We start from the raw sequence: 14,427 nt of genomic DNA on the forward strand, positions 1-14,427 counted from the left end.
TCAGAAGACGGCCTGGAGAACTGGGGATTCAATCAGCTGTTGAACAGGGTAGGACAGACCCGCCTCCAGCAGGGGTGCCGCTTGGTCTAGGCATCGACACCCCTGAAAGGCTCAGGGAACCCCAGGTGGCTTAGGTGGGCTGGAGTGAGAAGGGAGGGGAGAAGGGGTGGAGATGGGATTGCAGGAGCTGCTGAGCCTTGAAGGCCACACAGAAGTTTGCTCCCGATCCTCCAGGTTATGTGGCATCAAGGCATCAGTTAGAAGGATCCACTGTTAGGCCGATGAACTTCTGATCTTTTTGCTCGTAAAGGGTATATTTCTACAAAGTCGTAATAACCATGCTTCACATTTCTATGGCTCCTCACGAAATTACAAAGTACTTTCATGCATATTCCCTCATTAAATGTCCCCATGAAGTAGGTATCACCGGCCTCATTTCACAATGAGTAAGCTGCAGCTCAGGTCACCTGGCAGCTCCGACCACTCACAGAGTGGGGGGCACCTGGGAGCAACTCCCCACCCCCACCGTGCTTTGGCGGAGAAGACATGAAGTCGGGTGTGGGAGATCCAGGTTGGAGTTGACTATGCCTTTTCTAGGCCATAAACTTGAAAAGCCATTTCACCTCCTAATCCCCATTTCCTCACCTGTAAATGGTGCCAACGACGCCTCCTCTCCAGGGTGCCCGAGGTCTCCTGTGTCAGTGGGTGTGAAAGCCTCTGGAGCCCTCCATGCAGTACAGGCAGCTAGCCTTATTAGTAGGCACCACTTGGGGAGAACCCTGGGGTGGGCCATCTGACAGCGGGGTGTCCCTGCAGATCCTGTGCACACCTGTGGTCTGCCCTGGGCCACAGTCTCCTGACCGCAGGGACCAGCAGGCCCTTCCTGCAGGCTCGGCCCTCAGGCCACATTTGCTGATCCGCTTCACAGTTGATAATGATGCTCTCGGCTGCCCATCTTGGGCATTTCTTATGTGCCAAGCCCTCTGCCAGGCTCTTTACATGTGTAGCACTGGTTAGAACCCTCCTTGAGGCAGGCGTGGTTATCCCCATTGTGCAGAGAAGGAAACTGAGGCTCAGAGGCACGGCTGGGGGGTGAGGCTCTCACCCCAAGCTGCCACCGTACACTTCTTGGTTGCTTTGTCCTACTAACTGGTCCTGGAGTAAGATGACCACCCAGCCCCCAGCCTTGCTTTAATTCAAAAGCAGAACTCAGGGAACAGCCACACTCATTGAATCCACAAGGTGAGTGTTCCCTTGCATCTCCGCAGTGGGCGCTTCCTCACAACCTTCCCTGGCAACCAGAGTGGCAGGGCACGGAGATGGAGGGCTGGGCAGATTAATTATCATCTCGAGGCCCAGAGCGCTCATGTGACAGTTGAGCAGACAGCTTTTGCTGACGCCTTCAGAAAGTAAAGAAGTGTTCGCTCTGTGAGTTGAATGCAGGGAGTCATGGCAGGATCTCGTGGAGGGGGCCAGATGAGGGGGTGGGGTGGCAGTGGAATTATTAAATATTGAAATTGATCAGGAGTTGCCACAGGAAGCTATTTATCATGTTTTACTGCTTCAATCTAGCACGACCATCTGGCCCATTGTTAATTCTGGGTAGCTCTTCCTGTTTGCTTTGCCTCTCAAATTGCTCCCTGTACGCGGGATCCACGGGGGCCGTCCACAGTACGGGCTTGGTGAGGTTTTTTGGGGTCTGCCAGCTTTCTGGGGTCTGCTGACCAAGCTAAAGAGACGAGAAAAAGACTTATTTTTAGCCCATTCTGACAAGCGAATCCCAGGCTGGGATCTTCCAGGCCTTTCTCCCACCTCAGCAGACCACAGGAATCCAAATGAGGGGTTATCCGCAAAGCCGGGGCGTGGCCGCCCTCTGGTTGCCCGGCACCAAGTGAAGAAACGAGTTTGTGGGTGAAGATGAAGTTACTGCATGTAAACTGCGCCCACGAGCTGCTTCTCGTCACTGCTACTCTGCTCTCAGCTCCTCCCGGAGCGAAACCTCGCTTCTCCGTGGTGAGACGAGAGCAGCATCGAGACTGGGCCATAGAAGGAGGTTCCCTGGTGTCATCTTTGAGGGACAAATATCACCTGCGAAGGGGACATTCGAGCCTGGCACCTGGGCATGAAGCACACGACCAGCATCTCGGGGCTTCTGACCCCCAAGAGCTGTGTTCGTTGCACAGCCAGATGTTTTGCTGTTTTAAGATATAAGCTGAAGGTCTCTCCCAGTAACCAAGGGAAATATAATTGCAAAGCAAGAACAAATGGGCTGGAGAGTTTTTCCCACCCTCCTCCACCCGTGCGAGCATGGGTCGCACACGTGTAGGCGTGCACAGCACGTATGAGCGCACACACGCACACACCCTTGTCTCCGGGGGGAAATCTAACCGTGACATGGTTTAATGTCTGATACACGCTACAGACCCTTCGGCCAAAATAAATATTTCTTCCATTGCTTGAAGGCCTGAGCTCCGTGCCCTCCTTCCTGGGGCTGCCTTGGTTTGACTGGCAATGTAGCCAAAGCCCGGGGCTCTGGGCCCAGCCAAACCTGCCTTGGCATCTGAGCTCGATGGCTTGCTCCCCGGGCAGCCTCTGCACGTTGCGTGCCTTCCTCTGAGCCTCATGCTCCTCCTCTGTAAAGTGGAGATGATCACGGCGCCACCTCGAGAGATCGTTAATACGGATGAAGTGAGACGGCGCGGGAGCACGCGGAGCGGCCTGCCGCAGGGAACGCTCGTGAGCGGGCGGCTGCTGTTGCTTACGTTACTCTCACTGCGCCCCTCTCAGGAAAGGCATCCTGGGCACCGGCTCACGCCAGGCGCGCTCAGGTGCTGGGCACAGACGGGAAGAAGTGCCTGCCTCAACCGCTCACAGCCGGGACAGGGATGGGCCAGGTGGTAACAAACATTCCCTCCGTGCTGACAGCGTGCCCAGCCCTCCTCGCCTCTCCCTCCGAGGCTGCCCTCACCCGCCTTGGCCTGGCACCTGACTGCCCCTTTGTCCTGTGCCTCACTGTTTCCTGGGAAGAGGAACCCCGGGGTCCAGCTCAAGGAAAGTGGGGGCAGTGGGGACTGAGAGGCCCCAGAGGGCTGGGATGGCAGCAGGACATGCAGCACGGAGGCCTCGGGGCCGCGAGCCCGGACGGCAGGACCAGTCTCCTTCACGTCTGCCCTGCCTTGGTCTCCGAAGACCAGCCTTTGCCATGCCTCTGTATGTCCTCTCACACGGTGGGCACTCGCTGGCAGCCCTAGGATGGCCGTGGCGGCCTCCAGCCCTCCCTCTGCATTACCTCTCAACTTAGACCCCACCATCAGCGGCCTGCGGTCGCTGGTCTCACGACTCCAGCCCAGGGAGAGCACCCGAGCGAGTGGGGGCCTCGTGGACTAGACCCCTTCCCATTCACAACCCGGCACTAACCCCACCCACACTTGCTCCAGCCAGGTGGCCGGCCACCGTGGAGGTTCTCCATCGCGGGCACTCTGCTGTGCGGGACACCCCCGCCCCCTGCACACACTGCCCAGGCCGTCTCCTCGAGGAGCCTTCCTCAGCTCTCCAGCTGGGCAGCCCCCCTTCCCACGGCTCCCACAGCCTCCAGCCCTACTCCTCGACCACGCAGATCACAGCGCCGATTAAACACGAATGCGAGTGTGGCATCTTTCCCTTAAGCTGGACTAACCTCCATGAAGCAGAGCTATTCCCGCCTGGCACACAGTAGGTGCACAGCAAACACAAGTCCAACGGAGGAGGGGTCAGACCTGCCAGTCAGCTGATCCTGCGGGTGTATGATCGTATTCCTTTCTCTCTCTCGCCCCGAATTTCCTCGGACTTCAGATCGCCTGCCTCCTGTATTTTCATCAGCTGGAATGAGCCCCACTGAAATGTATTTGGTTAATGAGGTACTGAAATATTTGAAAGTATTTTTACTTGGCATGTTTAGCGCAGCCCCGCTTATGCATATACATGGACGCCCCCTCCCTCTGGAACACGGGGGCCGCGGAGAACGAGGCAGGTTGCACGCGGCACCTTGCTCGATGTGTCTGGCACAAGCAACTTCTCCAGCCTTGCAATCACCCCCGAGTCAGATGGGCCTCCCTGGATGTGTGCCCTACACGCTTGCAAAAGAGTCGGCGTCAGAATATTTTAATAAGAGCAAGTGAGCTGAGAGAAACGCCAGCTCCCTGTCCCTCGCAGACACCGCTCTTCGGGGCCTGTAGCTTTCTGTAATTGCATGTCCCCTTGGTGGCGGCCGCCAGGAGCCCTGTGTTCACACCCGCCGCCCCTTGTCAGGCCAGCGCCTGTTCTTCGTCATCCTCTCCGTCACCTCCAGGGTGCAGGGACCAGGAGCCCCGCCCATTGTCTGGCCTCAGGACCCAAAAAGGGACACAAAAGGAAAACGGCGGAATGGTTTTTTATGCGGTGGTCCCTGTTCTCGGCCTTGCTGCTCACTCTCCCCAGGTCTTGGCGGAACAGCAGCAGCAGCATGGAGCGTCCTGGGAAAAGCATGAGCCGCAGAGGCAGCCGGGCTGGTTCGATGCCACGTGTCTCCGTCTGGGAGCCCCAAGCGGGGGCGCTTCAGCTCTGGGAGCTGCAGTTCCTCTTAAAACAGGACGGGTGACATCAACCTTGCCTTCTTGTAAGGATTTAGTAAGGAAGTAAACAGGAGCTCTTTTTTCCTCTGTTTTAACCACCAGCGTCGTTCCTGACGTGTGTATGGTTTACAGATTACAAAATAGTTTTCCAGTTCTTACTCCCAGTGAGCTCGGTCTTATTTTCAGGACTCCATTTAGGGAGGAGGAAACCAAGGCTCAGAGGGGTGAAGAGGGAGTCGGAGACAGAGCAGGAACCGGGTCCTGAACCCCGGTCCTGTGCTGCCTTGGGAAGTGACAACAGTCACAAGCTCCTAAAGGTGGAAGGACCATGCCAATCCCAAAACATCCCAGGCCAGCCCAAGAGCTCAATTCAGCAACTGAGGCATCCCTAAGGGTTGGGCAGAGCTGCGTTTGGTGTCTCTGAACAGGAGTCCATCAGATGGATGTGCTGCAGTTTGTTAATCCATTCACCTACTAAAGGACATCTTGATTGTTTCTGGTTTTGGGCAATTATGAATAAAGCTGCTGTAAACATTAGTTTGTAGGGTTTTTGTGAACATAAGTTTTCAACACAAGTGGACAAATACCTAGAAACGCAATTGCTGGATTGTATGTTAAAACTATGTTTAAGATTTTAAGAAATTGCCAATCTTCAAAGTGGCCTTACCATTTCACATTCCCACTAGGAATCAGTGAGAGTTCCTGTTGCTCCACATCCTGTCAGCATTTAGTATTGTCAGCTTTTTTATTTGGCCAATCTAACAGGTGTGTAGTGTGTTGTATATATATATATTTTTTTCAAGTGGAGGAGTTCCCCTCTAATCCTAGTTTGCTGAGAGGCTTTTTGTTGTTGTTTGGTTTGTTAGTTTTTTTAAATCATGATTAGCTGTTGGGTTTTGTCAAATGCTTTTCCTACTTCTATTGACATGGACATATGATTTTTTTTCTTCAGCATGTTGTTGAGAAAGATTACATCATTTGACTTTTAAATGTTGAAGCAGCTTTGCATGCCTAGAATAAATCCCACTGGTCATGGTGTAGAATTCTTCTTATACATTGTTGGATTCAGTTTGCTAACATATTGTTTACTGGTTTTGCATCTATGTTTACAAGACATATTGGTCTGTAGTTTTCATTTCTAGAAATGCCATTATCTGGCTCTGGTGTTAAGGTACGCTGGCCTCATGAAATGAGTTAGGATGTATCCCCCTCTGCTTTTATACTCTGGTTATTAATTGTTAATTCAATTTCTTTAATAGATACATGAGCCTATTTAGATCATCTGTTTCTCCTTGTGTGAGTTTTCGTAAACTGCATCTTTCAAAAAATTGGTCTGTTTCACCTAAGTTACCAAATTTGTGAGCAGTGTGCTATTCATAATTTTCCTTTATTACCCTTTTAATGTCCATGGGATCAGTAGGGATGATCTCTCTTTCATTTCTGATGTTAGTAATTTTAAATTACTAATTAGTAGTCTAATAATCTTCTCTCTTTATTTCTTGGGTTGCCTGGCTAGAAGTTATCAATTTTATTGATCTTTTCAGAGACCCATCTTTCGGTTTAATTAATTTTCTCTATTGAGTTCCTGTTTTTAATGTCATTGATTTATACTATAATTTTTATTATTTCTTTTCTTCTGCCTACTTTGGATTTAATTTGCTCTTCTTTTTCTAGTTTCCAAAGGTGGAAGCTTGGATTGTTGATTTTCGATATTTTATCTTGTCTAATATATGCATTCAATGCTATAAATTTCCCTCTAAACACTGCTTTCCCTGAATCCCACAAAATTCAGTAAGTTCTATTTTCGTATTTATTTAGTTCAAAATATTTTAAGATTTCTCTTGAGACTTATTTTTTGACCCACATGTTGTTTAGACATGTGCTATTTAACCTCCAAATACTTTGGGACTTTCCAGCTCTTTTTCTGTTATTGAGCTCCAGTTTCATTCCATTGTGATCAGAGAACAAACTTTGTATGACTTTTATTCTTTTAAATTTGTTAAGGTGTGTTTTGTGGCCCAGAATGTAGTCTGTCTTGTGAATGTTTCACGTATATTCTGCTCTTATTGGATGAAGTGTTTTAGAAATGTCAATTAGATCCAGTTGATTGATGGTGCCGTTCACTTCAACTATCTCCTTACCAGTTTTCTGCCTGCTGGATCTGCCAATTACTGATAGAGGGGTGTTGAAATCGCCAACTATGATAGTGCATTTCTCTGTTTTCCCTTGCAGTTCTATCAGTTTTACCTCACATATTTTGACACTCTCTTTTTAGCTATATACATTGTCATAAAGGTTGTTATGTCTTCTCAGAGAATTGAACTTTGATTATTATATAATGCCCACCTTTATCCCAGATAATTTTCCTTGTTTTGCAGTCTGCTTTGTCTGAAATTAATAGAGCAACTCCAACCTTCTTCTTGGCTGATGTTAGCATGATCTGTCTTTCTCCATCTCTTTACTTTTTAATCTACGTCTATGTTTAAAGTGGGTTTCCTATAAACAACATATAGTTGGATTTTGTTTTGTTTTATCCATTCCAATTAAAGAACAATTTCTGTCTTTTAATTGATATATTTAAACCATTCACATTTAAAGATATAGTTGGGTTAATATCTACCATGTTTACAACTGTTTTCTATTTGTTGCACTTGTGTATTGTTTTGTGTATGTGTGTGTTTAATCTTCCCTTCCTTACTGCCACCTCTGGTTTTAACCGAGCATTTTATATGATTTCATTTTTCTCTTCCTTTAACATATCAATTTTATTTCTTTTTTAAAAATGCAGTTGTTGTCCTTGAGTTTACAGTGCACTTTTCCAGCTAATAAGACTATTTTCAAGTAACACTGTGCCATTTCACAGACAGTGCAGGTACCTTATGTCAGAACATTCCCATTTGTTCTCTCCTGTTCCAACAACATTGCTAGCATTCATTTCACTTACTCCTAAAATATTATCATCACCCAATACATTGTTGCTATTTTTACTTTGAACAGTAATCTAGTAGATCAATGAAGAACAAGAGAAATTAGGAGATTTTATTTTGCCTTCATTTATTTCTTTTCTGGGGTCTGTCATTAATTTTGGAAACTTCTCAGCCATTATTACTTCACATAACACTTCTCCTTTCTTGTCCTTCTGGTATTCCCATTATGAGTATAGTACACCTTTTATAACTGCCCCACTGTTCCTGGATATTCTCCTTTTTTGCATTTTTTTTTTCTCTTTGCAGTTCAGTTTGTGATGTTTCTGTTGACATATCTTTGGGCTCACTGATTCTTTCTTTGGCCATGTCAGTCTACTGGCAAGTCCATTGTGGGCATTCTTCATTTCTGTTACGGTGTTTTTATTTCTAGGCTTTGCTTTTTATTCTTTCTTAGCATTTCAATCTCTTTCCTCACATTATGCATCAGTTCTTGAATACCGCCTACTTTCTCCATTAGAGCCCTTCACATATTAATTATCTTATTTTGAATTCCCCATCAAGTAATACTCAAACATCTGTGTCATATCTGAGTCCAGTTCTGACGCTTGCTTTGTCTCTTCACGCCATGTTTATTCTTGCCTTTTAGCAGGCCTTGTAATTTTTTGTTGAAAGCTGGACCTGATGTATCTGGTACTAACTAGAAACTAAGGTAATTGGGCTTTTAATATGAGACTTTATGTTAACCTGGCTCGAAGTTGGGCTGTGCTTAATGTTTGCTGCAGCCATGGGTGCCAGAGGCTTTTGTTTCCTTGGTTTATTTTCCCTCTGAGTTGCCTTTGGGTTTCCCTAAAAACTCCTTCATAAACAGAGTCTTTTTCATGCAGCGCATTCAGCTGTAACCCACTGTTGTTACATTGAAGCCTTGTTGATATGGTGGTAGAGTGTTGGGGAGAGAAAGCACTCTGTAACCTTGTAGTTAAACCACAGGTTCTTAGTGGGCTTCAGTCCCTAGACTGTGACTTTCAGAGTGTTTCTGATCCAGAATTCTTTGTCTTTAAATTCTAATGGCCTGTGAGGAGCTGCACCAATCACAAGGACTCCAGAAGTGTTTCCTGTACAGGCCCTTTCCGAGATTTTCCATGAAATTCCTGGTGAAATCTTGGCTTAGTCATTTAACCTGTGAGTGAAGGAGGAACCTCATAAGCCATCCGATCAGCTCTCTGTCTCTAGTCAAGTGAATGGTCAATTTAGCCAAGACAGAGCCTTACCCAGCCCATAGTTCACCATCTCTCACATGGGGTCAACTCCAGTAGTCACTGGTAGCATTCTCCAATGTGTGTTCATCTTACTGCCATAGAATCGTAGTGTTTAAAGCCAGAAAGGCCTTAGAGATCATCTATTCCAATGCCCATGACTCACAGATGAGGGACTCAAGCCCTGGCTAGTTAGTGGAAGAAGTGCCTGCTGTCCATCAGCTTTCTACCCCCCCCCCCCCGCTCTGTTTCCTAGATCTTTCTAGGAAGTTACACATTTCTTTCTGAGAGAGTCAGTGTGTGAGTTTGTGATGAAGCCTATACTATGCCCATCCTTTGCCCCATGGAGAAGAGAGAAGGCAGGGTCATGCCCTTGGGGTGCCCTGCAAACCACTGGAAGACTTGAGAGATTGCCAGTGATTAGGTGTCCTTGACCTCTGTGTGTTCCCTGATGTCTAGATAAACCAGTAGTCCTCAGCTGGGGACAATTTTGCCCCAACCCCATCCCCAGAGACATTTGGCCACGTGCGGAGACATTTTGGGTTGTCGCAGTGGGGAAGGAGGTTGCTATTGGGATCTAGTGGGTAGAGGCCAGGGATGCTGCTAAACATCCTGTAGTGCACAGGGCAGACCCCACAACAAAGAATCATTTGCCCTCAAGTCTGAAAGGGGTTGAGATTGAGAAACCCTGGGATAGAGTGGGCGCCTTCAGGATCTCAAAATAGCTCGGTGTTGAAATGGCCACATTTTCCCTTGGCTTCCCTAAAGGACAGCCCCCAGAGCTGTGGGAGCAGTTCCCTGTGCCCCACCCAGTCAAACAATGCAGCCGCCACCCAGCTCAGGGCACAGGATGGCCGCCTGCGGGAAAAGAGCGCACCCGAACTGCTCAGTGAGGCCTTACGTGACTGGGTGCTCTCTTCTCGGTAGCAGGTGGGCGTCTCCACCCACACGTCCCCACGGACCACGCCTGGGAGGGAGGAGCAGGCCTTGTGTAAGCACAGCCTCCTGCCGCCTGCTGGCACTTTGGCACTCCAGGGTCTGGGCACCCGTCCCTCCGGAAGTCTCAAGGGAACGTGGATCTGTTCTGAACAGGCCCTGCAGGGTCTGCTTGTCACCTACAGAATACAATCTGAGCTCTTCAGCCCTTGAGACTGGCCTGGCCGGCCTCCCCTCCACCCCTGCAGCCCCAGCCCCCAGCCCCACCCAGCGCTCCTCCCATGCACCCTGGGCAGCAGCCATGGGGCTGCTCTGGGCCAGGCCAGCACGCGGCTGTTTGTGCCTCTGCTCGTGCCCATCTCCCTGCCCGCAATGCCTTTCCCTGTCTTCACTGACCGGACAGCGCCCACACATGCGACCTCCTTTGTGAAGCTCGCAGGCCCCTCTTCCTGCCTTCCTGACAGCCAGCCATGCCCTCTTCTGCGCTGTCAGATCTTGGCACCCCTGCTGGATCACAGGTGTTTGCAGAAGTCCGCACCCCCTCCGCACCTCGGTGCTCGTGCCTGATTCATGTCTGGGGCCCAGGGCCTACCTAGCGTCGTGAAAGCTTTATTGACCAAATGCGTGCGTGAGTGAGTGAGTGAGTGAGTGAGTGAGTGAGTGAGTGAGTGAGAGAGTGAGTGAGAGAGTGAGTGAGTGAGTGAGTGAGTGAGTGAGTGAGTGAGTGAGAGAGTGAGTGAGTGAGTGAGTGAGTGAGAGAGTGAGTGAGTGAGTGAGTGAGTGAGAGAGTGAGTGAGTGAGTGAGTGAGTGAGAGAGTGAGTGAGTGAGTGAGTGAGTGAGTGAGTGAGTGAAGAGATGGATGGGATCTCATCAGGCTTCTTATTCTCAGAGTGTCTATTTCCTGGACCCCTAAGGGTTCCCTGTTGCTCACCTGGTTAACTGAGACACAGGTCGCACGACCTCAGCTCTGCCTCTTCTGCCATAGATGCTGTATGATCTTGAACAAGTCACCTGCCCTCTGCACTTGGTGCACCCGTAGTAACCAGCAGTGACACTATAGTGTGTGCCACGTGTGGTTCCAAGTGCAGGAGGTAATAGAATCCTAACCAAGCTCGGGACTCTTTAACTCTCCATTTGTGGTGGCCCCACCTGGCCCCCAGACAGCCCTGCTCCTGAACATGAGTATAGTGAAAAAAACATTTTCCTGCACTAATAAAATTACCTTCTCTAAAGAAGGCAATTTGCATGTTAATGTTTTGGGTAATTCTGTGCAGCTTCAGTGCCCTCGGGGCTGCAATTTCTCGCTGACAAAGTGACAAAAATAAACTCCCACATAAAAGAGCATTTCTCTTCTCTCTCATTTTACTCTGAAGTGACATCCTTAATGTGAGTCAAGTTGAAACCCACTTCTCTGTCTTATTTTTGACACTGATCTGCCTCCCTGTCACCTTTCCAAGTGACAGGCCCGTTCCTCAGAGCTCCTCAAAAGGGTCTCTCCTTGAGGACAGGACTCAGCCCTCTTGGAGTGTGGGGACCCCCAGCCCCAAGGCTTCTGACTCAGGTCTCCTGTAAATTCCAGAAGGCCCAGCGAGTTTACTGGAGGCAAGCATAAGGAGCAGGGAAGCATGGGTGAGTTAGGGTGGGTGAGTTAGGATGGGTGAGTTGGGGGTGGGTGAGTTAGGGTGTCTAACTATCCCCAGGTTGACTATTTGGGAAACAAAGAAGAGCCACAGTGGACAGAGATTCTGAGCTCTGCCCCCCAGCAGCAGACTGTTTATCTGCCAGGCTTAGCCCTCTGATGACTCAAATACAGTGAAGAAAGGTCACATTTACAGGGTATCTTCCAGGTGCCAGACACCAGGTAGGCCTCTTCCATCTATGTTTTCTCATTGAAATCTCTCTCATTTCCTGAGGTTCCCAAAATGAGCCAAGGTCCCCTAGCGGATCCTGGATTTGAACTTGGGCATCTGTGATACAAAGCCTGGGTTCTCTCTACCCTAAGTGGCTGCTGAAGGCATGCTCACAAAACCCATCAATGACCCAAGCAGGGAAGGGGGAGAGAATTGACATTCAACACCTAGTGGGTGCCATGTGCCCCGCCTATCAATTTCATTCAGTTGGTCAACTGATGTTCAGAGAGCGCCTATCATGTGGCAGGCACTATAGTAGTGATTGGCATGTGCAGTGACCAATGGGACACCCAGGCCTCACACCCCTGACAGGCTGGGAGCAGAGAGAGACAGACATTAACCACAGAAACACAAAAATAAATGTTGTGATGAGTTCTATGAAATAAAGTAACTCAGTTTTTAGGAATAGCAGAGAAGACCTAATTTATATTAGGCAGGTCAGGGAGACCTGTCAGTAAGAGTGACATTGGAGCTGGGATCTATGTGCAAGCCCAGTGAAGACCCAGGGAAAGTGTGTTCCAGCAGAGGGACGGGCCAGTGACAAGAGCCCTCTGCTGGGAAAGTATGCAGCGGCTTCTCGGAAATGAAAGGGGGGCACACAGGAAAGGGGGCTGTACTGGAATTGGGGCGCTGCAGAAACAGGCTCAGAGCAGGCTAGGGAATGTGGATTGTGTTCTAAATGTTGTAGGGCAGCTTAACGCTGGAGAATCCGAGGCTTGAGTCCTGCTTCTAAAAGATCCTTCTGGGTGCTGTGCTGGAAGTGGGCAGGAGGGGAAGTGGGGACACCAGTGAGGGAGCCAGAGGAGCGACGGCCTCTCAGGCTGGGGGTGGGGTGGGGTGGTGATGGTGGAGATGGAGAGCAGGGGCGTAAAGTACTCGGAGGCTGGGGGAAGAGTTTCAGTGATGGCTCTGGGGCTTCATTCTTGAACAAGGAGGTGGGTGGAGATGTCTATTGAAATGGGTTGGATTTAAGAGAAAGCAGGATTAGAAAGGGAAGACCAGCAGATCTATTTCTAATGGGCTTTTTGAGATGCTAATGAGATATCCCAGTGGCAAAAACAAAATAAAACAAAACAGTCTGGCCTGGAGGTAAGGATTGGAGGCAATGATATTTAAAGCCTAGGGAATGAAGGACAGGGAGAGAGGGAAGAGAAGCTGGGCCTAGCCAGGGAAAGCTGAGAGAAGCAGCAGAGGACCGGTGAGCCTGAGCCAGGAGTTACCAGAAAGATACAAAGAAAAGCAGGACAGTGGGTGTCAGAGGAGCTGGAAGAGTGTTTCAAGAAGGGAGGCGTCCACATACATTGACAAATGCTGCAGGGAGAGCGAGCTGAGGAAAGGAAGGGACAGGGCCCAGTCTTTTGGCAAAAGTGGTCTGGTGGAGAGGTAGCGAATGCATGTGTCGTCTGTCATGTGTGTCGTCCCCCACCCTCCTTGTGAGGTGAGCAAGAGGAAGGCTGTGGAGACAGTGCGTGTGCCAGCATCTTTTTTGGAAATTTGGCTGATCAGGGAGCAGATGCCGTGTCGAGGCTGCCTCTTCCACTATGCAAGACCCAGGGTGTATCTGATGGCTGCTGGGCACGATCCAGGAGCAGGGGAGAAACTGATGAGCTGAGGCACCCGGCACTACCTCCAGGCCACCTACCTCTCCTTCCTGAGGCGCCCTCTAAGCTTTCCCGCGGCTCCCAGACAGCTCCGGGCTTCTCCCTTTGCACTCTAACACTCCCCTCCCCTTCCACAGCCCTCTCCCCCCTCCCTGGGGGCCCCTCCCCTTCCACACAAGGGCTTGCACATCCTGGCATCTGCTCGATGGGCGGTCAGCGAGCATTTGTGGGATTAATCACCTGGGCTGCCGCCTTACAAATCCTCCAGAGCAAGGCCATTGTGGGAAAGAAGAGGTAGATTTGCTCTATGGGAAAGCGGGCCAGCGGGGAGGCTTTGCACGTGTCAGCTCGGAGGCAGAGAGCACACAGCAAGCAGGGGCCTCCTGGGGAGGTGACGGGCACCCACACTGGAGATGGCCAAGTGTGGGCTAGATGGCCATTGTTTGCAGAGTCAGAGAGGGCAGCCTCGGCTCCAGATCTCACAGGGAAACTGCGGGAAGCTAGACAAACAGTGCTAGAAACAGTTCTGCTAGCTCCTGACTTACGGCTTCTTCCCTGCCTCTCCGAGTACCCTGATGCTGGGAGGGCAGCCTCATAGGGCCTGGGTTCGAATCCCACCACCACACCTCCAGTCTGTGGGGCTCGAGGTGAATGTCTCTCTCTACCTTTCTGTACCCCAGAAGCCTGCAAGGCCCAACCGGCAAACAGAAAACCCAAGACAAAAGCAAAGTTTTGCTGTGTCATTAAACAGGCAAACGACCAATGTGTGGAATGGGGTGGGGGGCCATAAATGCACCTGCCACCAGATTGCGTTTTGTGGACCACCTGAGAGGTGCCCGAAAGAGCTCGCCGCAGAGCCTGGTGCATGCTAAGCACGTGCCGTGTATCAGCCGCGCTTATTCATTCCAGTTATTTCGTTCGAGTGTTGTTATCCTGTAAGGGCCTGGATTGTGTTATCTTCAAAGCCCTTTCCAAGCCAGAGATTTTGGCCACTTGCTGAGGAGTCAGAGTTGAGTCTCAGAAGATTCGTCAGAGCCATTAATTCCATGAGACACGTCTGGAATAGCATGAAGAAGTTGCAGGAAGTGGTGACCAGTCCTCCCAGACCATGGCCCAGGAACCTGTGTCCGTGCCATGGTAGAACTGGGTGACGCTGAGTGGGACTGGAGCTGGGCCTCTGGGGCAGTCTGGTGGCCAGCGGTGTGGCCTG

At 50.0% G+C, this 14,427-nt stretch overlaps 2 protein-coding genes across 2 annotated transcripts in view; one reads left to right on the forward strand and one right to left on the reverse strand.

The window, feature by feature from the left end:
• Positions 1 to 14,427, forward strand: part of TTLL11 (tubulin tyrosine ligase like 11) — a gene marked incomplete at its 5' end in the record, with an annotated part of 175,079 nt that overhangs the window by 148,852 nt on the left and 11,800 nt on the right.
• The window catches only part of ZFP37 (ZFP37 zinc finger protein), a 308,781-nt gene that overhangs the window by 50,432 nt on the left and 243,922 nt on the right, over positions 1 to 14,427 (reverse strand). The gene's annotated exons all lie outside the window — the stretch shown is intronic.

This window comes from Miniopterus schreibersii (assembly GCF_964146895.1).
Source record: "Miniopterus schreibersii genome assembly, chromosome: 11".
Classification (NCBI taxonomy): Eukaryota; Metazoa; Chordata; class Mammalia; order Chiroptera; family Miniopteridae; genus Miniopterus; species Miniopterus schreibersii.